Raw genomic sequence first — 10490 nt, forward strand, 5'->3', positions numbered from 1 at the left:
CCGCTCCCCGATGCCCCCTGCACTCCAACGCCTCCGCCCTCTGACGCCCCCCGCACTCTCCAACGCCTCCGCCCCCCGACGCCCCCTGCATTCCAACGCCTCCGCCCCCCGATGCCCCCTGCACTCCAACACCTCCGCCCCCGACCCTCCCTGCACTCTCCAACGCCTCCGCCCCCCCGACACACCCTGCACTCTTCAATGCCTCCGCACACCCCGACGACCCCTGCACTGTCCAACGCCTCCGCCCCCTGCACTCTCCAATGCCTCCGCCCCCCAACGCGCCCTGCATGCTCCAACGCCTCTGCTTCCTGGTGCACTGACATTCCCCCACACCTCTGCCCCCTATCGCACCCAGCACGTCCCAGCCTTCCACCTCAGTGCACTCACATTCTCTCTCTTGACTCTGTCCTGACACACCTTGAACCTCCCAATACCTGTGTCCCAATGCACTCAGCACTCTCCAGAACATGAGATTTCAGAACCCTACGGTCAAACACTGGAAAACCAGGTAATGCTCAGTTAAGGTGTCCCCAGATACCCTGTAAATATTAACTTTAGTGCCAACCAAGCATTAATTTAAGAAGATCAGGAGATGCCCAATGAAATCAATGCTTCCCACACACTTTGTGGTGTTGGGACCTGTGTCTTTAAGACTTTAAGCAGAGAGAGAGTCTGGACAGCGCAGTATGAAGCTCTTGTTATGCAGACACTTGGAACAGGACCCAGCATAAATCAGAACGCTTGCAAGCACCTTAAGCTCTGAGTGATCACTGAACACCGCACACCTCAGTCAGCCTTCTCTCTGCCCTCTTTGCTATGCCAACACATGGAGCTCAGTCAGGAGCTGTCCTGGCTACATGACAAACAATGTCATTTTCTACAGAGAGGTAAGATACTTTGACTTTGTGACTTCTTTGTGGCATCCCAGTTAGCTGATGCAGTGCTGCACGTGATTTGTCCTGGCCTACACTGACTGAGTAGCATTCAGTATCACGTCACCTACCTTAGCTTTCGCAACTGTGTGCAAACACCCATAACATTTTGTAGTGTAGATCCACACATGCAGAAGGCCCTGCTTGTAGTGGAATTGATGCAGGCACCCATATCCACTGCACGGTGGGTACACAGTTCCACCATAGCTGTGCAGTTGCATAGCCACACATATCCATTAGCCTTTATCCCATGGAATGAGAGCACAGCCCATGCAGTGCTACAGTATTCCTGAGGCTGTAGTCCATCTCAATTCTCATGGTGCATTCCTCATTCCTCCTGCCCCTCCAATGGTCCAGTAATTTAGACCATTGTTATACTTGTAAAATAAAAGACTACAGGATCTTATTCAGGGGATAAGGCAATATGCCACGTTTATTGTAAAAAGTTATTGCATTCACACATTTACACACCCATTCACACCAAAGAGTTCTGCAAGCTGGTGTAATATAATTACCAGTCCTTATTATGTGTTGCTCGAATCAGCCTATTGGTCAGGTCGGCTGAGCATGAGGAGGGAGCCGGGCCTCTGTCGGTACACAATCCGATGCTCCATGATGATTGCAGAATGAACCCAAAGTTTCCATATTCTCACCTTGTTTTTTATAGTGGTTAGTCCCCATGCAATCCTATGAGTCTTGCTGTGTCACGCAGCCTTCGGATTTTGTATGGAAGTTAATTACAAGCATGAATTCTTCTTTTCTTATTTCACACTTTGTTCCATTTTTAGGGTGGATTCTTCCATGTTTTAGGGTTGTTATCTGTATTCTTTGGCCTTCAGGGTCAGGATGATAGTTGCAGCTGGCATCTTTACTCCCCTCTTTGTTGTTCAAACGGTTTGGGCTGTGTAACGATCTTGAGGGTTCATTAAAGACCACACTATGAATGAGTAAGGAATAGAACTTTAATAACAGAGACAGAAGTGATTCCCAGGTGTGCATCTGGGAGCAGCCATGTTAGATCTGAAGTAGGGCACATCTCCCAATTCACACAACATTGTTCCATGCTAGGGAGTGTCTCTAAATCACAATCTTCTACAAGCATATTTCTACATCTTCCCTCCTAAGGAAAACAAGCTAACCCTTAGATACAAATAAAAAACTAACACATGCATTATACAATTCCGTAAACTCAACGTGTCAACTATCTAGAGAGGAGAGGTTACTAGCACATCACTCTCAAGTGAGTCTTTACCACCCACTTTCCTCACATATCCTAGCAAGTCTCTGAGTCTTTTCGGACATTTGACCGCCCGATTAGATCTTCTCAGTACAAGCTCTTCATTCGAGTCTGAGTTCTCTCGTTCCCTGACAGTTTCTTCACCATATGTTGATGATACCAGATCAGTCAGAGGAGATATACTGGAATCTTTCATAGTGTTGGAACTCTCTGGGATAACTTGTAGATCCCATCAATTACGTCAAAATGTCTCCCCTTGATTTGTCTGGACCACATAAAACTGTGGATGCAGCTGTTTTTTAATGGTACCCTTTTGGTGCCAAGTGTTAGAGAGGTGATTTCTCAGACACACTCTATCATCTGGGTTAAGAGATGGGAGATCATGGGCCCATCTGTCAAAACAATATTTCTGCTTCCACTTCTGATTTTCTTTCACCTTCTGAATGGTGGCATTGTTCTGAGATTGCAGCAAGTTATCAGTAATAGGTAAATTAGATCTGATCCCTCTTCCCATTAACAGCTGAGCTGAAGAAAAGCCATTCTCCAGGGGTGAACTTCGGTAGACCAGCAATGCTTTATACATATCACCCCTACTGTCAAAAGTATTTTTCCATCAGGTTCTTTACCATCTGTATAGACCTTTCCACCAGTCCATTTGACTGGGGGTAATTTTGACTGGAGGTTTCATGACAAAAATCCCAATCTGAGGCAAATTGCTTAAACTCTGCACTGGAAAATTGTGGCCCATTATCACTGAAGACCTCATCTGGAATTCCATGTCTGGAAAAAATTCCTTTCATGCCAGCGATCACTGATTTACTACTAGTACCGTGCAGTGTGTAAATTTCTGGATCAAGAGTAATAATCAGTGACTATTAAATAATCTTTTGAATGCCAGGTAAATAAATCAGTGCCTACCTTCTCATAAGGCCTTTGTGGAACAGGATGGGGTCTCAGTGGCTCTGCCTGTTGGCATGGCTAGTATTTCAAGCATGCAAAGCAGTTTCTTACCACATTAGTGATGTGATTGATTTTCAGCCAATATAGTACCTCTCATGCTCATTCTTTGCACTTCTCAATTCCCAAGACCCTTGTGGATCTTCTATAGCATTTCTTTTCAGAGGCTCAGTGGAATTATGACCTTACCACCCTTGAAAATCACCCCATCTATCATGGTCAGTTCATGTTTCAGTTCCAATAGTCTCTTATGCTTAGACAGCAACTGCTTATTACTTCAGGCCACCCTTTAATTATCACTTCTTTAAGGATTCCCAATGATTCATCTTTCTCAGTCTCCTCTCTTATTTGTTGCAGTCTCCTGTTAGCTATGGGAATCGATCTCACAATCATATCTACGTAGGCTTGCACATCTGTCTCCAGGGTCTTCTCAGGTGCCATGGGCGCCACTGGTCTGGAAAGTGCATTTGCTGTGAACATAAATTTACCAGGCATGTAGGTCACCAGCAAATTATACTTCTGTAACTTTATCATCATTCTTTGACTCATTAAGGTACAGTCATTTAGCAGTTTGCTAAATAATGTAATCAGGGACTGGTGATCCGTTTCAACTTCCACTGTCTATCCATAAATATACTGATTGAATCTCATAGGCAAACAAGATTCCTAAAAGTTCCTTCTCAATCTGTGCATATCTAGTTTCTTTGTTAGTCAGTGATTTGGATGCATATACCACTGGTTGCCAGCAATCCTCATGCTTCTGTAAAATCATTGTTCCCAACCCAAACTGTGATGCATCTGTTGAAATCTTAATAGGCCTTCCTGGTGCATAGAATTTCAATACTGGTTCTTGTATCAGGTGTTGTTTTAAACCTTTCCATGATTCTTCCTGTGCAGCACCCCAACACCATTCATTTTTGTCCTCTAGGAGTTGTCTCAACGCTGCTGCTTTGGCAGAAAGATTGGGTATGAATTTTCCAAGATAATTAACCATTCCCAGGGACCGTTGGACATCTCTCTTTGATTGGGGATGTGGCATCATTTCAATGGCTGAAATCTTCCTCTTATCAGGTTTTACACCTTCATGGGAAATAATGTCCCCTACAAGAGTCAATTCTCTAACTCCTCAGACACATTTGTCCCTATTTAGTTTGAGGTTTGCAGCTCTAGTTGCATCCAGCACTTGCCAAAGTCGATGATCATGCTCCTCTTTCGTTGATCCCCAGATGATCATGTCATCCATGGAGGTGTCCATACCGCTAATATGTTCATAGATCATGTGTTTGGTTTTGTGGTATACCTCTGGTGCTGAAGCTATACTGAAGGGTAAGTGTAAAAATCTGTATCTTCTGAATGGAGTGCTAAATGTGCATAATTTTGAGCTTTCCTCCATTAATTTTAGCTGTCAAAACCCTGAGGATGAATCCAATTTACTTGAATATTGAGCATTTGCAAACTGAGCATTTGCAAACTCTTCTCTGGTTGGTAGTTTGAAATGTTTTCTTTGTAAAGCCGTGTTGAGGTCTCTGGGATCTAAGCATATGTGTAGCTGGCTGGTGCTTTTTTCCACAATGACTACAGAGCTCACCCATTCTGTTGACTCCTCTGCTTTTTGTAGTACGTGCATAGCTTCCATCCTTGCAAGCTCAGCCTTGAGTTTATCACAGAGTGCAAATGGCGCCTTTCTACACGGATGACTAACTGGAGGGACCTGCTTGTTTATCCGGATTGTATGTTTACCCTGGAAACAACCCAATCCCTGGAATAGGTCCTGATATTCCTGAAAGAGTGCCTGATATCCAGATGCAGTATAATCTTGTAATGAGAGCACCCTTTTTACCAGACTGAGTTTCTCACATGCAACCAGGCCCAGAATTGGTGTCACCTCCAGTAGCACTATAATGAAAGGGAGCCTGTGTATGGTGTTTTTATGGTTAATGCTAGCAAAGCATCATTCCTGCACTGGTATATTTGTTCCAGAATACCCAGTTACTTTTACGTTTGTTAGTCCCAGTTTAGGTCTTATTTTCAGTTCCTCATAATCTCGTGCAGATAGAATATTAAGCTGCACTCTGGTGTCCAGTTTCAGTGGAATGACTGTTCCATTCACTGTGAGAGGCAGTATCCAGTCCCTCTCTTTAGGCTTGCTTGATCCCAGTACATCTACAAAAAACTCCTCAGTCACATTGTCAGTTAAGTAAATGCACTTGATTTTTCTGCTTTTGGGATTTGCAACATGATTAAGTCTCCCACAGTTATGACAGAGTTCCCCCATAGGCAAGACACTGTTTGGGGCCATGCCGTGATCCACACTTACCACATGACCATCTAGTATCAGTCCTCCCTTAGCAGGGGTTGGTTCCACATTGTGATTTGAGCCACTCTGGTTATATGCTGCTTTCCTCAGTGCATGAATAACCCCTTCTGGTGAATTCAGGTGTTTTACTTGTGTTTTTACCATTTTGGCAGCCATACCTATTTGGAGAGCTTCATTCAAATATAACTCCCCCACCCTGAGCAGTCTCTCTCTTAACACATTGTCTGTAATGCCACAAATGAGTCTGTCTGTGATCAGAGACTCTGTTAAGCCACCAAAGTTACAGGTTTTACTGAGTTACCTTAATTCTGGGACATATTGCTCTATGGTGTCACCCGGTTTTTGCGTGCATGTAAAAAATCTATGGCCCTCAAAAGTCACTTTCCTTTTTGGCATGCAATATTCCCCAGATTTAGTCAACATTAAATTTAAATTCATGCTTTCACCTTCCTTAAACTCAAAGTTATTATAAACATCCTGTGCCTCCTCCCCAACAACATATAAAAATATAGATGATTTTTAGGTTTTCATCTTTGTTCTGTGCCCCAATGACAGATAAATACAACAGAAATCGCTGCTTAAACTTTATCCAGTTCTCTGCAACATTGCCTGACATTTGCAGAGTGGAAGGAGGTTGTAAAACATCCATTCTTTGAGCTTTCACTTACTTGCTGAAGGCTTTCTTTGTCTTTGTTTTCAGAGATTCTCTGTGTTTTCAGTTGCAAATGCAAAATTTCCTCCAAATCCTTGTAGTTTCTGAACTCATTCACCACTGCTAACACCATGTAATGATCCTGAGGGTTCATTAAAGACCACACTGTTGAATGAGTAAGGAATAGAACTTTAATAACACAGACAGGAGTGATTCCCAGGTGTGCAGCTAGGAGCAGCCATGTTAGATCTGATGTAGGGCACATTTCCCAATTCACACAACACTGTCCCATGCTAGGGAGTATCTCTAAATCACAATCTTCTACAATCATATCTCTACAGGCTGGAGTCTTTTTTTTTTTTTTTAATCTATTCACACCCTATAAACACATTCCTTACTCATACCCAAAAACCAGTCAATCAAAATATTTTTAGGTTAAATTGTACAAGGTTCAGAAAAACAGCAAAATGAAGGAACCTAACAAAATGGAATTTATTTATGTCAAGCAATAACAAATTCCATTATTAAGCAGCATTATACTTTAATATAATAATAATGATTATTGTTTAATTTTAAAAATATAAAAGAAAAATGTATCTACATCTATTTTTATTTTACTGGGGCAATTAAACAACAAATCTGATTTGCCTATACAAGCCTTAGTGAGTCAAAAATCTGGTTTGCTTATACAATTCTTAGGGTGGTTTACACTGTGCATAGGGACAACAATTACTTAGAATAGGTTGTGATGAAAATGAGCATCTGTGTTCTTTTCCTACTAACACCTTGGATGTGGAATGCTGATATTGTATGTGTAAACAACTGCAAAGTTGTTTTACACATCCTTTAAACGTGGTTGTTTATTTTATTATTAATGAACGTAAAATACATTTTAGAAGCAGAAGAACAGAAGCTGTATTTGCATGCCTTTGATTCGTTTATTGGAGACTATGTTAGAGATCTTCAGCTTTGCATAATTCAGAAATTGAGAAGGAGCCACTATTCATTCTCTAGAACTAGGACATTTTGTGTTCTAAGGATTTTTTTTAGTTGCAGCAGCTTCATATCTTATCCAAAAGAGCACAACATTTAAGAACCTGATCCCACAAGCCCTTTTGCACATGAGAAGCCAGTACAAGTTGCCCTATGAAATTAGTAGGATTATGCACACAAGGGCTGCTCACATGAGTAATGGCTTGCTGATTTCTTGATGCAATTGATTGTTTGAAGAGTGTTCCACTGCACTAGATGAACTGTCAAGCTTGACCTCAGGTGGTCTTGTTCATGAGCATCTATTAATTTAGCACAGTCCTATTAGTCAGTCATAAGTAGACTTTAGTAGGACCTGCTAAATATGGGCAAAATCTTTCAAGACGCTAAGTGCCTCTATTGCTCCTTAACTTCAATTGGAGTTGCATGTGCCCATGTGCATGTGGATCTGCTCCTATATCGTGAAAAGACAGAAACACATTGTAAATGGCTGTAAAATGCCCACATTCTATTTCATTTTAAAAAAAGGAAGTCTGACCTCATGAAAGGAAGTTATAATCTCTCTTCATTTTGCTCCAGATGTTGTAAAACTGGTATTTGAATTGTAGTTTCCTTATGACAGTTAAGGAGAAATAATAAAAATTAAAATCTATTAGATAAGAGCTCCAACAACTTCGGGGGGTGGAAGAAAACCCTAAGAAAAATCTAACTCTTAGGTCATTGATGTAACACTAAAAAAACACAACAAAACAACCCACCAACAACTGTAAATGCTGAGAGCTTTCTTGTTAGTTTGGTGCCACCCTTTATGCCATTTTTGTGGGGCACTGTATTACAATGGGGCCCTGCTGGCGCTGTTAGAGGTAACAGTCTTTCAACGTTGTTATTATAAACCCCATTTTTATAAAGTGGGCGTACACACTAGCTGTCATTTGAAACTTATCACAAGAAGGTATAACCCACTATGATTGTTTTAATGGGTTGACAATTTTTCAATTAGAAGATTTAAAAGAAAACACTGAAAGAAGCAGCAAGTAGCACCATCATCATTATTATTTGTATTATCCTAGTGCCTAAAAGCCCTAGTCATGGACCACGACAACATTGTGAGAGATGATGTACGAACACAGAACAAAAAGACAAGGAGCTTACAATCTAAATAAGGTATTTATAAGGTATGTAATTATAAGTATAGATTATTTCATGTGTGTTGAAATGACAAATGTCTTTGTTTACTTAACTTCTTGTAGGTCATTAGTCCATAAAGTGAGTTTGGGAGTGCTTAAATGTGTTTTATTGAATTTATTGCTGGTGAAAGATGTTAGATTGAGAGTTATGGAAAATGTAATTCTATTGATTATTATTGATGTGTATTTTGGTATGCATTTGGGCCCACTTGGGATTTGGGACCTATTGTGCTAAATTCTGCATATATGCAGAATTACACCAATTCAAGAAAAATACTTAAGCATGTGCTTAACTTTAAGCATGTGCATAAGTACCCATCCTGACTAGGGATGCTTTCCTGAACTGGGGCCAATAAAAGAGAGTCCCTGCCCTAAAGCCTATATAAATAAGGCATACAGAATATGGAGAAAGGAAGCATTAATTATCTCTGTTTTACAGCTGGGAAACCGATGCACAGAGAGTTTCAGTGACTTGCCCAAGGTCCCACAGGAAGCCTGTGACAAAGCAAGAAATTGAATCTAAATCTCCCGAGTTCCAGTTCACAAAAAAAATCTTTGCTTTTTATTTAACCACTGAACCGGTGCTTATGAATCGCTTCACTGCAGTAATCATGGCAAATGGGCCTGACATCTATCTCACACACCAACTCTGTCATGGACACCTTGGTAGAAAAATTTATTTAACCAGCCTCAATCATTCAAATAAGGTATCATCAGCCCAAGCTTCCCTAACACTGCACGAATGGTTCCCAACAGGACCCAGAAGGACCCCCTTTTAGGATGGAGAGCGTAAATCTGACTCCAGGCATAATCACTTCTTGGTCCCTCTGCTAAGTTTGACAAAAGGGAGGGCAGATATTCCCCATAGCAGTGGTACTGACTCTTTGTCTGGGATGGGAGGATTTCTTGGATTCCCCTGCAGTTTTTTCTTTTACTATTTATTTTTAACATGGGGTTCTGGAGGGGGCTCTGTCCTGTCACAGGGTGGTGAAGGCACAAAGTAATGTGATGTACTTTCTCTCCTGTAAGGGACTATGAACACTGCCAGGCAAATGAGTTATACATCCAGACTTAAATCTCCTCTAGAGTAATGCATTTTGCTGCCACTAAAGACTGCATGCGCAGTAACTTTTATTAAAAAATTTTTCATAAATATATTTTACTACTTGGACTTAGTGGAAAAGCACAACTGCCTCATTGACTCAATAGATTTAATTGCTCTCCAGGAGCTTTTATGGTCTATTGTCTCAATTATAAAGTGAATTACATAGTCCCCAAGTACTTACTCACTTTGCTTTCAAGGAGAGTGAAAAGATCAAGTTGAAGCAGGAAATTCAACAAAAAGGACATTATTTTATTGAAATTCTTCACCTTTTCAGTGAGGAAGGAAAGGTTAACAAGACCAGTCCAAGACATTTGCAGATGACATATTTTATCCCTCCTGAAGCCATGAAAAGCTCTGAAGCACATCAACTCAGGAGCTGCATGCAAAAGACACAAACTGAGCTTAATGTATCTGTGGAAAAAGAAAAGATCATAGTGGATGGAGGAGAAATGGAATTAAGCAGTGTTTCTTCCTGTGATAACTGATATCCACTGTCTGACACAAGGAATATAGATCAAAGCTAGGAATCAAGGCTGGAGGGATGATTTCTGAAATGCTGAATGCTATTGTGAGGAGCAAGTGCCTTCTCTACCTAAAACATGAAAGGGTTTTGAAACCTGTGATTGCCACGATATCATGGCACTCCTCAAGAAGAGTTAGCAGAAGCTAAAAGCAGGACAGAGAAGCATCCAAAGACACAGACTTGATATTGTCTGAAGGGATAAGAACTACAACTAATAGATCATACCAAGGTGAAGGACATCTTGTGGTGATACTGAAGTAGTAATGCTGGGCTGGCATAGAGCAAAGAAGAGAGACTGAAAATGGCCTGTAATAACAGAATAAAGATCAATGAATGAGAAGAAGAGTATGTGAAGACAGTGGCGGACTGATGGTTGGGGGTGGGGAGGGCCATGGCCCCCAGGTGCTGACCTGGAGACAAGAGATGCACAGGGAACGGGGGTGGGGTGGGGGGTGCAGGAGGCTCTGAGGGGCGGCTGGACAGAGCCCAGGGGAAGGCAGGGGGGCGGGGAGCTATGGGTGACCAGGAGGAGGAACTCCCCCTCCCCTCGCTACTCCCTGACTGGAGGGTGAGGTTGCCCCGCCCGGTAG

The 10490-nt window shown here is 41.8% G+C and overlaps 1 long non-coding RNA gene across 2 annotated transcripts; it reads left to right on the forward strand.

Annotated features, from left to right (window-relative positions):
• The first annotated feature begins 781 nt into the window (after window positions 1-781).
• Window positions 782-10273, forward strand: LOC137141521 (uncharacterized). 2 transcript variants are annotated; one of them, XR_010916658.1, is made up of 4 exons: window positions 782-887; window positions 4353-4452; window positions 8156-8260; window positions 8712-10273. It is a non-coding gene; the product is annotated as an uncharacterized lncRNA (long non-coding RNA). The 2 variants fall into 2 exon arrangements; XR_010916656.1 differs by lacking the exon at window positions 782-887 and having other exon boundaries at window positions 3461-4452.
• Window positions 10274-10490: the final 217 nt, after the last annotated feature.

This window comes from Emydura macquarii, unplaced genomic scaffold, assembly GCF_026122565.2.
Source record: "Emydura macquarii macquarii isolate MOO-44397 ecotype Brisbane River unplaced genomic scaffold, CSIRO-AGI_Emac_v2 contig_369, whole genome shotgun sequence".
NCBI classification, from domain to species: domain Eukaryota; kingdom Metazoa; phylum Chordata; order Testudines; family Chelidae; genus Emydura; species Emydura macquarii.